At 34.0% G+C, this 12276-nt stretch overlaps 1 pseudogene; it reads right to left on the bottom strand.

Annotated features, from left to right (window-relative positions):
* LOC124236815 (UDP-glucuronosyltransferase 2B31-like) overlaps positions 1-10803 on the bottom strand; it is a 406660-nt pseudogene extending 395857 nt beyond the window's left edge.
* Between the last annotated feature and the right edge of the window lie 1473 nt (positions 10804-12276).

Genomic DNA, 12276 nt, shown 5'->3' with positions numbered 1-12276 from the left:
TTTCAAGTATTCCTTAGGTGATACCCTCCTAATACAATAATAATGCTGATAGTCATAATAAGTGCTGATTAATGGTTTCTTTGCTAGGCACTACAAATTCCACCATGTTATTTTCCTCTGTAATATGGAAAAATTTAGTATCCTATCATATTTAAAAACTTTTGTGCTTAAAAATACACAATCAAGAAAGTGAAAAATCAACCCACACAGAATGGAAGAAGATTTTAACAAATCATAATCTGATAATGTACTTGTATCCATAATACATAAAGAATTCTCTATATTTAATAATAAGAAGACAAATACCCAAATTTAAAAAATGTCAAAACATTCAAATAGACATTGCTCTCCAAAGGATATATGAATGGCCAATAAGCATATGAAAAGATGCTCAGCAACTGTGGCTCTAACAGAACTGCAAATCCAGACCACAAGAATAGACCATTTCATACTCACTAGGATTGCTATAATAAAAATGAAAGAGAATAATAAGTGTTGGCTATGATGTGGAGAGCTTGGATTTCTCATACATAGCCTGTGAAAATGTGAAATAGTGAAACTTCTTTGACATAGATTTGGCAGTTCTTCATAGAGTTACCATATATTCCAGCAATTCTGCTCCTAGATATCTACCCCAGAGAAATGAAAACATATGTTCACACAAAAACGTGTATAGAAATGTTCAGAAAAGCCAAATGCAGAAATAACAAAAATATTAATGGACTAATAAACGGACAAATAAAGGTAGCATATCCATACCATAGAATATTATTTAGCAATACAAAACTGCCACGTGGATGAAAGTCAAGAACATGTAAAGTGAAAGAAGCCAGCTTTGAAAGACCACAGATTGCATAATTCCATTTGTATAAAATGTCCAGAACTTGGTAATTTATAGAGACAGAAAGTAGTTTAATGGTGCCTAAGGCAGGGGCAATGGAGAATGACTTCTAAGGCATTTACGATTTCTTTTTGGGCTGATGAAAATGTCCTAAATTTAGATTATGATGATGGGTCCATAACTTTGTAATGTATTACATATATTTGATTTTTATACTTTAAACATTTAATTTTATGTTATGTAAATCACATATCATTATAAAATATGTTAAAATAATAATGACAAAAATCAATTTTTGAGCAAAAACAGATTAATAGTTTCAAAAATTTGGGGTACTGAATTGAAATATTTTATATAACTTCAAATACCTCATTTTTTTCATTCTATGGGTGCTATCATATTTTTAAAAATATGTCCTTTTTGCAATTACATATATAAGTTTTGCATTTATTTGTATAAAAATTTCTTACAGTATCTGATTACCCATTAAATCAATGGGGTTAAAATGAAACTTCAAAATAAATGCCTGGTTGGAAATAAAAACAGGTTAAAGATTGGTAAAATCATGTTAATAATTTCAAAATTAGTCTCTTAAATATGGGATGCAACTCATAGTTACTGTTGACAAAAGAACCTATCTATAAATACTAACTATTAAAAAAATCGTGATACTCATGGAGAGTCATTAATGACTGTGTTCCAGGCATTGAGAAAATCTGTACTTGACATTGTGTTCAAGTCCAGTCTAACAGCTGCTCCCTTGGCCTTCATGTGAACAATGTTATCAGGTTGATCCGCAAAGAAATGACCACCATAGGGATCCTATGGTAGATCATCTCATAGACGCTGTGGTTCCACCATGAGTTATAAGGGCTTCAGTTTTGGGATGACCTAGGTTTGAGTGAATTTCAGCAAATTATTAATTTTAATTCTTAGAAATAAAATGAGATTTGGACAATACAAGGCACTGAAAGAGGCAGTGTATTCTAAACAACATATTATTATACTAATGAAACCACGTTAAAATTAGGTCTCAGATCAAGAAGCACTTAAGTTTGCTGAAGAGGTAAATAAAGATTGGTGTGATACTCATCACTTGAAAACTGAATACAAGATTCCTGGGTGGACCAGTTGAAAGAAAACATTCTGGGTAAAAGAAATGGCATGTGCAAAAAAAAGAAGAGGAGATGGCATGTTAGAATATATTTTCTTGGGGCTGGCCCATGGCTGAGTGAAGTTTGTGTGCTCTGCTTCTGTGGCTTGGGGCTCTCTGATTCAGATCCTGGGCGCAGACCTACACACCACTCATCAGGCCATTCTATGGCAGCATCCCATAGAGAAGCACTAGAATGACCTACAATTATGATATACAAGTATGTACTGGGGCTTTGCCGAGAAACGACAAAAGAACATATTCTCTTAAAAAAATAGTGAAGTCACTGACTGAGTTTAAAACGTCGGGTGTCAAGGCAGCAGAAATGTGACGGGAGTGGCTCTGGAATCAGAGGAAGGAAAGAATACATATTTTTATGAAATATTTTATCACTTCATGAAAAAGATCATGGATATTTTCCTATAGAAAATGTTGAGTCACTGGTAATAAAAGAGGGGCTTTAATTTCTTAGTGGCACTGAATGCTCATACAGAAGAGGAGAGGATAAAAATAAAGTTGGAGAACTAGGAAATAGAGCAAAATTCCAGTTAGTTATTGAAAAATTCTCCTTGAAAAGTAATTGCATCTGAAATAAAGATCATTTGATTCTGGTCATAAGGAAGGAGGTTGTGTATGATAAAATGCTAACTGTTATATCTTATTATTTTCCCCCAGGATTAGAAAATAAATATAAGGAAGTTAAATTTTATTTTTGAGTTTTTCAATAATAAATCTTCAATAAGATTTTTCCTGTTGAAATACTATTACTCTGCTCAGCTCTTGCTCATGTTTTCAGTTTTTGTTTTCCAGAGTAATACCAAGAATGTTTTTCTGAAAGATCCACTTATACAACTGAGTATTTGATACTACGCTATCTGGTTTCTTGCTATCAAATCTCCATGTAACCTGTTAGGGTAAAGAAAATACTGTGTTCCCTGAGTCATGCTTCAAAATTATAGCAGGTTTGGATTCTAAAAAAATTAAGAGATAATCTAGATAAAATTGTTTCTTTAGACAGACAAGTAATAAGGACAAGAGATGCTAAAAATAAGTACTGCTAAAACACTAATATAATAGGAATACCCACATTTTTTGTGCTTATTTTCATATTCAATCCAGTATGAATGCCATCATGATGTTTCACACGTACAGGTTATACAAATGAGATTACCCATCAGGAAATATTTAAGAAATTTTTAGGCAGTCGTTATAATTCTAGAATAAAAAAGTAGAAAATTACTGTGATTCACATATTTATTTTATCTATTAATTATAATTGCTCTCATCTTCCAATGTAATATTAACCTATATATTTTTAAGTGTTACAGGACTTTCCTTATATCCACTTGTTCCATAAGTTATTTTATTAGAGTTTTATATCTTTGATTTACAAAAACGTTAATCTATGAAATGAAATACTTATGAGAAATAATTTTGCTTGTTAATAAATTTATTAATATATATAATTTTCTCTTAGTAAATACATTCAACTTCTTTAGACTACTAATTATTTTCCTTACTTTCATGAAAAATTAGAAGAGGTAATTTTTTCCCATGAATCTAGAGTATTATTACTACTTCTAGTTTTGGAAATTCTTTACATGTAGAAAAGAAGAGCCTGTTGACACTTCATAGATAACAATATAGCTCTTGGAAAAACTCCAAAATTGTGATGATGCTAAACTTTATTCAACTGTCTTTTAACACTTCAATAATACACTAGAAAGCATTGACAGCATTGATTAATAGGGGACCTATAGTCAAGCAATTTCCATGCCCAGGACCAAAATAGATGCTAATTTTGGAATTCCTTAATAATCCACATAAATTGTATTATAATTTATAAGTGGTTAACATCTACCTGCTATGTGAAACTTAACTTCATATTCTATGCAAAAAATAGCATGGGTGATAATCAGAAACTATATCAGTTAAGAAACTAAAAAGTAGTTCACAAATACCCAAAGGCTGCAGATGTATTCTGTATATTGGAAAATAATTTACTACCATGTTCTATGGTGAGGGCGGCATCTGACACTTTCTCATACTAAGCTTGCTTCTAGTTGACTCATTATCTCTCCAACTCCTTCCTCAATTGGAAGGAGCTATTATTCTGATGGATTAGAAGCAGCATCCTTTTTGGCTCACACTTTCTAAAGGGTAGGATCACCTTAAGGGTAGACCCATCTCCTTGCTTTTGTATTTGTCTTCCTCCTTCACTTTTATAGGGCCCAGTCCACCAGGGAATGTGGGTTTCTCTTTTTCTGAATCATCATGGATGGCTTGGATACATAGAGGCAGGTTGATGAGCCCTGGCTATCCAATCTCTGAATAGCCCCATGTAAAGTACACTGACTAGGTCTATTCCAAAATTTAGGGGAAGTAAAGGAGACCTGGATTACGTGGCAAGCCGAAACTGCATGATGTCTTTCAGATTGTTATCAATTCCTGCTTAACTTTACTGTTAAAATTTGACTCCTTTCTGATAACACCTGCAGTGCGTACAGTGCTCTCAGGAATGCTGTAAAGAAAAGGAGTAATGACAAGGCAAAATTTGATGATTTCGGTAGCTACCCACAATACCATTATAATATCAAACTTTATATTGCACTTCTGTAATATATTTCATTCTGATCCCAATGCTGATGCCAAAGTTATTGTCAATCAGAAAACACTCTGCACTAATTTAGCACCTGCAAGGTATATTTTGATTTGAACTTAGGTCTGAAACAAATCAGAGCTATCATGATGGGTGACATGCCATGCAGGAAATTTATGCAATTGGACCCTGTACAGACTTAGCAGACTCATTAAGTAGTTGCCCACTTTAAAGGAACTTTATCTAATTTTCTGTGGAATCTGGGCAAGGGTTGATGAAATTACATTATGAAGCCAATATTGCCCTGAAACCAAAACCAGACAAAGATAGTACAAGAAAAGAAAATTATAAGCCAATATTCCTGATGAACATAAAGAGGGAATGTGCCTCAACATAATAAAGGATTTTTATGACAAGCCCACAGTTAACATCATTCTCAATGGTGAAAAGCTGAAAGCTTCTCCTCTAAGATCAGGAACAAGACAAGGATGCCCACCCTCTCCACTTTCATTTAACATACTATTTGGAACCCTAGCCAGAGCACTTAGGTAAGGAAATAAAATAAATTGGAAAATAAGAAGTAAAATGGTCTCCATTTACAGGTGACACGATGTTATACATAGAAACTCATAAATACTCCACCAAAAACCTGTTAGAATTAATTTAAAAAATCAGTAAATTTCCAGAATATATAATCAATATACAAAAATCAGTTGCATATTTATGTGCTAACAATGAACTATCAGAAAGAAAACAATCCTTGACATTGGTCTTGGCAATGATTTTTTTTAAGTAAGATGCCAAAAGCACAGGGAACAAAAGTTAAAATAACAAATGGGACTACCTCAAATTAAGTGTTTCTGTACAATAAAGAAAACCATCCACAAAATTAATAGACAAATTACAGAATGGCAGAAAATATTTGGAAATCACATATCGTAAGTGGTTAATATCAAAAAGATATAAAGAACTCACACAACTCAATAGCAATAAAAACCAAACAACCTGATTAAACAAATGGGCAGAAGATCGTAGTAGACATTTTCCAAAGAAGACATACAAATGGCCAACAGGTACATGAAAAGAGGCTCAGCGTCACTAATAATCAGAGAAATACAAATGAAAACCACAATGAGATATCACCTCACACCTGTTAGAAAGGCTATCATCAAAAAGACAAAAGATAAGTTTGGAAAGAATGTGTACCGTTGATAAGAATGTAAATTGGTACAGTCACAATGGAAAGCAGTATGGAGTTTCCTCAAAAAATTAAAATAGAACTACCACGTGATTTAGCAATCCCAGTTCTGAGTATATATCCAAAGAAAATGAAAACAGGATATCGAAGAAATATCCGCACTCCCATGTTTATTGCAGTATTGTTGATAATAGCCAGCATATGAAATCAAACTGTCTGTCAAATGATGAATAGATCATATATATGTATATATATGCATATATATATGTATATATACATGCAAGCACTCACACAATGGAATATTATACAGCCATGAGAAAGAAATAAATTGTGACATTGGTGACAACATCAATGGGCCTTGAGGGCATTATGCTAATTTAAATAAGTTAGGCAAAGAAAGACAAATATTTCATACTATCACTTACATGTGGAAACTAAAAAATAAAGGGTAAACAGAAAAAGAGAGGAGAAAGTGGTTGCCAGTAGCTAGGGGATGAAGGAAATAGGGAGAGGTTGGTATAAGAGTACAAACTTTCATCTATAAGATGAATAAGATGTGAGGATCTAATGTATAATCTGGTAACTATACAGACATGCATTGCTTAACAACAAGGATATTTTCTGAGAAACAGGTCATTAGGCAATTTTGTAGTTGTGGCACCATCATAGATAGTGCTTACACAAACCAAGATGATATAGCCTACTACACACCTAGGCTATATGGTACTAATCTTATGGGATCACCATCATTTATGTAGTCTTTTGTTGACCAAAATGTTATAAGACACATGACTACAGTTTAACATTGTATTATATAATTGAAGTTTGCTGAGAATAAAACTTATATGTACTCACACACACACAAAAGATAAAAATATGAGGTGATGGAGGTGTTAACCACATGAAGGGAATCCCTTCATAATGTATATGTATATCAAATCATCATGATATTCACTTTAAATATCTTACAGTTTTGTATGTAAATTACACAGCAATAAATCTGGGGAAAAAACTCAATGGGGTTATATTGAATAGAACTTTTACAAATTTTACCTCAAACTTGGGACCTTGTGAATGTTAAATATTTTGCAATCAAAGTTGATATTGAGTTAACCCTTGAATAATATCTCAGTTTATGTTGCCGCCAATCAAATGGTAGACAAACAGGATACCTTAATAGGTCACTAAATATTTCAATAAAAGATGCTTGTTTTTGAATTATATCTTATAGACATGATATCAATTTAAAACATGTGAGATTATTGGTTTCCTTCATAAAGAATGTCATCCTATATCCTAACAGAGCTCTTTTGCAATTTTATACATTGTTCAGTTTTCAGATACTATTGGTAGAAATTATTTTGTCTTTAAAATTAAAATTTAAAAGTAAATATGCAGGTGTGGGGACCTGGAATTGGCCACCCCAAGATATGTCTCTTTGGCATCAGGATTATTTGAGGCTCATTGCTTTTGATAAACTGGGACAGGCAAGGAGGCTCTGAGGAATGGAACTTGCCCTTTGTTAGGACACGTTTACATTTGTAAGGTAAATCTCTATCTGTAAAAGGTGCCTCCCTCTCTGTACCAGGAAGAAGAAAGGAGATGACCTACTCTCCAAAAACTCTTAATCAATACCAAAGGCAAGGACTTAAAATCTGCATTTTATTGTGCTAGTCTGGTAACCTCCTGTAACTGACTTCCCTCCCCCTCCCAACGTTGGCATTCCTTAAAGATTAAGCATCTTTCTTTAGGCTGGGAACCGATTGCGGCCGCTCATCTGTGACCACCCCCCCCCCCCCAGCCCAAGGCAACACACCTGCCACCCTGCGGCGCTCACTGAGACAGCAGACCTATCTGCCATTTCCATCAAGCGCTGTGCTGACAGAGCAGCCTCGTGACTATTGTAAAAGGGACTTTTCAATCACATGTGAAACACCCCGTTTGGGGGCTATATAACCACTCTGTGCACCCCACTTCTTCGGTGCCCTTTCTTCCTTTGGGAAGAAAGGCCCCGGGCCATGGTTCCTCATAAAGCTTTGTTTAATTTTCTCTTGCTATTCTGTCTCATGTGAATTTAATTCGTTCTCCAGCCAGACGAACCCCCATTTGGGGAGAGGAAATGTCCTCCTCCCCTACACAGGATTTATGATCCTTATTGTGTATGCAGTGTACGTTTACTCTGTCTTCATTTTGTCAGTCAGCTATGGTGTCGAGAACCATGTTGCTCAAGGGATCTTTACTGAGATTTAGTACAGACTTGGTATATGGTAGAACTCACCTGCTCTAATAGGCTAAGCAATCTTTTTTATTCTCTACAATGCCAAACCTTGGGATATCAAATGAGGAATTAACTAAGTGCTGGAGTGACAGCAAATAAATGTTGGATTTGGCTGTAAATATTGTTGGGGTACACATTCCTATGATTGAATAATGGTCTTCCTTTTAAGCTAGAATACTGGTGAAGATCCTCAAAGCAAAGCAAAGATAACAAACAGGGATAGATTATGTTAGGCAGGGATTTGGTAGGTTTGCAGTGAAGTCCTCCAACAAATTCAAAATGTGGTAAGGGTGGGAGAGGAAATGCAAAATCCCAAAATGTTCAAATGAGCCACATCTCAGCTTTCCTCATTAATCAGCTAATGTAATGGTTCTTCCTGAAGGAACAAAAAGCAAACAAAAGGTAGGGAAAATGAGAGAATTGTAATGTGAATATACTAGGTACTTTCATGAAAGGAACTTGGAATAATGTAGCCAAAAACGTTTAAAAGTATCTGTGGTTTGATAATAGAAATATATACATGTATATGATACAAATATACATTTAAAATTTATATGTTTGTACATATATATATAAAAGACAAAGTGGAAGAGAATTTTATGTCCAATGTCACATCAATACATTCACAGTCATAAACACTTATTAAACCTAAGTCACTAAAGAATTAAATATGAATTTGTTTACTCTGCAAAGTTGCAAAAGTAACAGATGCAAATATAAACAATTATTTAAGCCCCACAATCAAACCAATGGAAACAACTTTCTCTATAGTACTCAGTCTAGTTTCTGCAATTTAGCAAACTATTCTGTTGATCCTAGATTTTCCAAGTAAACTGTGCGGTTTTTGAGAGTATGGGTCAATTGCTTGTACCAACTGCTGCATTTGGTTCATGTTAAGAAATTAGTAATATCTATGTAGTAAATAATATTTGCAAATAACAGTTGAAAAATTTTCATAAAATATGGAAATAGATGTGTTCACCCTTAATTTTGGCTCAGTTTGTCTTTAAGGAAAGACACAGTCATAAGACAATATAGAGTAATAGTATGCATGTCCATCCTTCAACAAGATTTTAGGCCTTTAATATAGAGTAAGCACTTCATGAAAAAAATATGTAATCATGAGAAACCTCAAATTATAGTTTCCTGAGTCTGGGATTAGCCACTGTAACTGTCCATTGTGAAAGAATCCTTCAGGTAATATGGCAAAACAGTTTAATTTTTAAATAAGGAAACTGATAAACAAGTAGAAAACAATTATTCAATGCTCCATAGACAGTTGTGCTATTTCTAATGCCCTCTTATAAAGATGAAAAGAAAGTATAGTAAAATGTAAATGTAGGAAATAGGCATAGCACAGAGGATTTGTAGGGCAATGAAACTACTCTGTAGAGTATAATAATAGTGGACATACATCATTATAAATTTTTCAAAACTCATGGAATGTACAACACCAAGAACTATGGACTTTGGGTGATAATGATGTGTTAATGCAATTTTATCATTTGTAACAAATGTACCACTCTGGTGGGAGATGTTGACAATGGGGATGCTACACACGCATGGGATCAGGGGTTATGTGGGAAATCTCTAATCAATATTGCTGTGAACTTAAAACTCTTCTAAAAATCAAGTATGTGATGGGTAGTATTTTGATCCTACATTTAATAAACAACAAAGGTAGAATAAAACATTTTACCAAGAAAAAAATTTAAAAATAAATTATATTGCAAACCAACAATGAAAGAATGGAAATGTAATTGCTTCAAGAAATCCTCAGTGCTTTGATTTGTGGTTTTTGAGTTCTTGGAGTTCCCTGTACAAATAATGGACCACAGGGTTCAAACTGTCTCTGTAATATAAGCCTTTCCATAATATTTGTGAAGTTGAAAGATCGTTTCATACTTTTATTTCATCACTTCACTTATAAAAACTGCATTCCCTGACTTTATACAAACTAGCCTTCAAAGCTCTACGTAAGTTAGGACTTCAAGATATCAACTTAAAACATGACTTACCTAGTACTTTGCTGTAAAACCAATCCCACTTCTCATTTAACATTTGGGACTAAAAGTCAAAATAAAGCACATAGATGATATTTTTTACCCTCTCCATGAACGTCATTTCATCACTTAATTCTAACATAATAACAGGCACATAGGATGGAGGGAATGGAAGTCGTCCATATACTTTTTAATTGTATAACTGGGAGAGAAGCAGAGACTGTACACAAAAGGTATTCTACGTAGTTAGTTCAGTAAGCAGCTCACCACAGGGTCCAATGGCATCTGTGAGAATAAGATCAAACCTCGATTCTTGTAGTTTTGCCAAAATTTTCCTGTTCAAAATTACAACTTCATGGAACTTTTAAATACAATCAGAATATTCCCAAAAGATTTCTTACATTAGTGAAAAATATGTCCAAATATATCTTTTGGCAGAGCGTATGTCCATTTAGAGATCATCCATGTGAAAAAAACCTCAAAATCGTCTTTAGTTAAGGTATAGGATAAACCTCAATTTTAATAGCAGATGGTTTGTTGGGATCAATAAGAATGGAAGCTGAAGATGTCAGAAAAATCACTTCATGACTTCTCTGGACAAGTACATCCAGTATTGTCTTCATATAGATCCAATGGATGTATTTTGTGGGCCACACCAACACCTTTCTACCACTCCCAGGTCTAAAGTAATGAGTCACCTGTAATAGCAGCAGAACTGAAATCCATTTCATGGACGTCCTGGTGGAACAGAATGCTTCTTTTCAAATTGCTATTCCCTTCTACCATTGCTCATGTTCATGTCCAAGGGGAAATCAATTAGGAAATTAAAATGTAACTCTTATGCTTCAAAGTAAATACATTATATGAGTAGTCTGAGCATTTGAATAGCAAATGGAAAAAGCAAAATATGGATGACTTTGTTTGTATACATGTGTTTAATGTCTGTTTTATGATTACAAGTGTCATCATCTAGCTAAGAGTCCATGACCTTTCATGTGTCAATCATCCATCTTATGTAGTATATTTTGGAAGAGTGTCAAGAATAGTGGTAAGTGAGAGGGTGTTGTGTCTGCAGCCTCATTGATACAAGAATTACAGAAAAACTTATTATACAGATGGATCAGAATTTCTGGGATACGATGGTTTAAGAGATTTTTATTTTGGTTTGTTTTATTTATTTTGTTACTTTTTGACATGTAATTCACATACCACACAATTGCCTAAAGTGTACAATTCAATGGTTCATAGTATATTCACAGAATTATGCAAGCATCATGATGATAAATTTTAGAACATCTTTATCACCCCGAAAAGAAACTCTACCCTCCAGATCGAACTGCCTGTTTTCTGCATCTCCCTAGCCCTAGCCAACCTTCAATCTTCTTTATGTTTTATAGATTTTCCTATTCTGAGCATTTCATATCAAGGAAATTATGCACTATGTGGTATTTTGTGACTACTTTAGCATTTGGTTTTATTTTTTAAAATCTTTTCCAGGTTTATTGAGATATAATCGACACATAGCATTATGCAAGTTTAAGGTGTACAGCACGATGATTTGATTCGCTTATATATTGCAAAATGATTAAGATCTACTCAATTAACAACTTTCTAGTATACAATACAGTATTGTTAACTGTACTCACCATGCTGTACATCAGATCATTAGAACTTATTCATCTTACAACTGGAAGTGTGTGCCCTTTGACCACCTTCACCCATTTCCCTCACCTCCTTGCCCCTGACAATTACCAATCTACTCTCTGTTTTTACATACTCTGTTTTTTTAGGTTCCACAAAAAGTGAGATCATACAGTATTTTTCTTTCTCTGTCTGACTTATTTCACTGAGCATAATACCCTCAAGGTCCATCTATGTTGTCACAATGGCAAGATTTCCTTCCTTATTTTGTGCGAGAGTATTCCACTTTGTATATATACCACATTTTCTTTATCCATTCTTTCATTGATGGACTCTTAGGCTGCTTCCATATCTTGACTATTATAAATAAGACTGCGCTGAACATGAGGGTGCATATCTCTTTTAAGTTAGTGTATTGTTTTCTATAGTTACATACCCAGAAGTGGAATTGCTGGATTATATGGTAGTTCTATTTTTTTTTTTTGTGAGGAAGATTGGCTCTGAGCTAACAACATCTGTTACCAATCTCCCCTTTTGTTTGAGGAAAATTGTCCCCGAGCTGA

The sequence above is a fragment of the Equus quagga genome, chromosome 3, assembly GCF_021613505.1.
Source record: "Equus quagga isolate Etosha38 chromosome 3, UCLA_HA_Equagga_1.0, whole genome shotgun sequence".
Taxonomy (NCBI): domain Eukaryota; kingdom Metazoa; phylum Chordata; class Mammalia; order Perissodactyla; family Equidae; genus Equus; species Equus quagga.
This window is presented reverse-complemented; position numbering and strand designations above follow the sequence as displayed.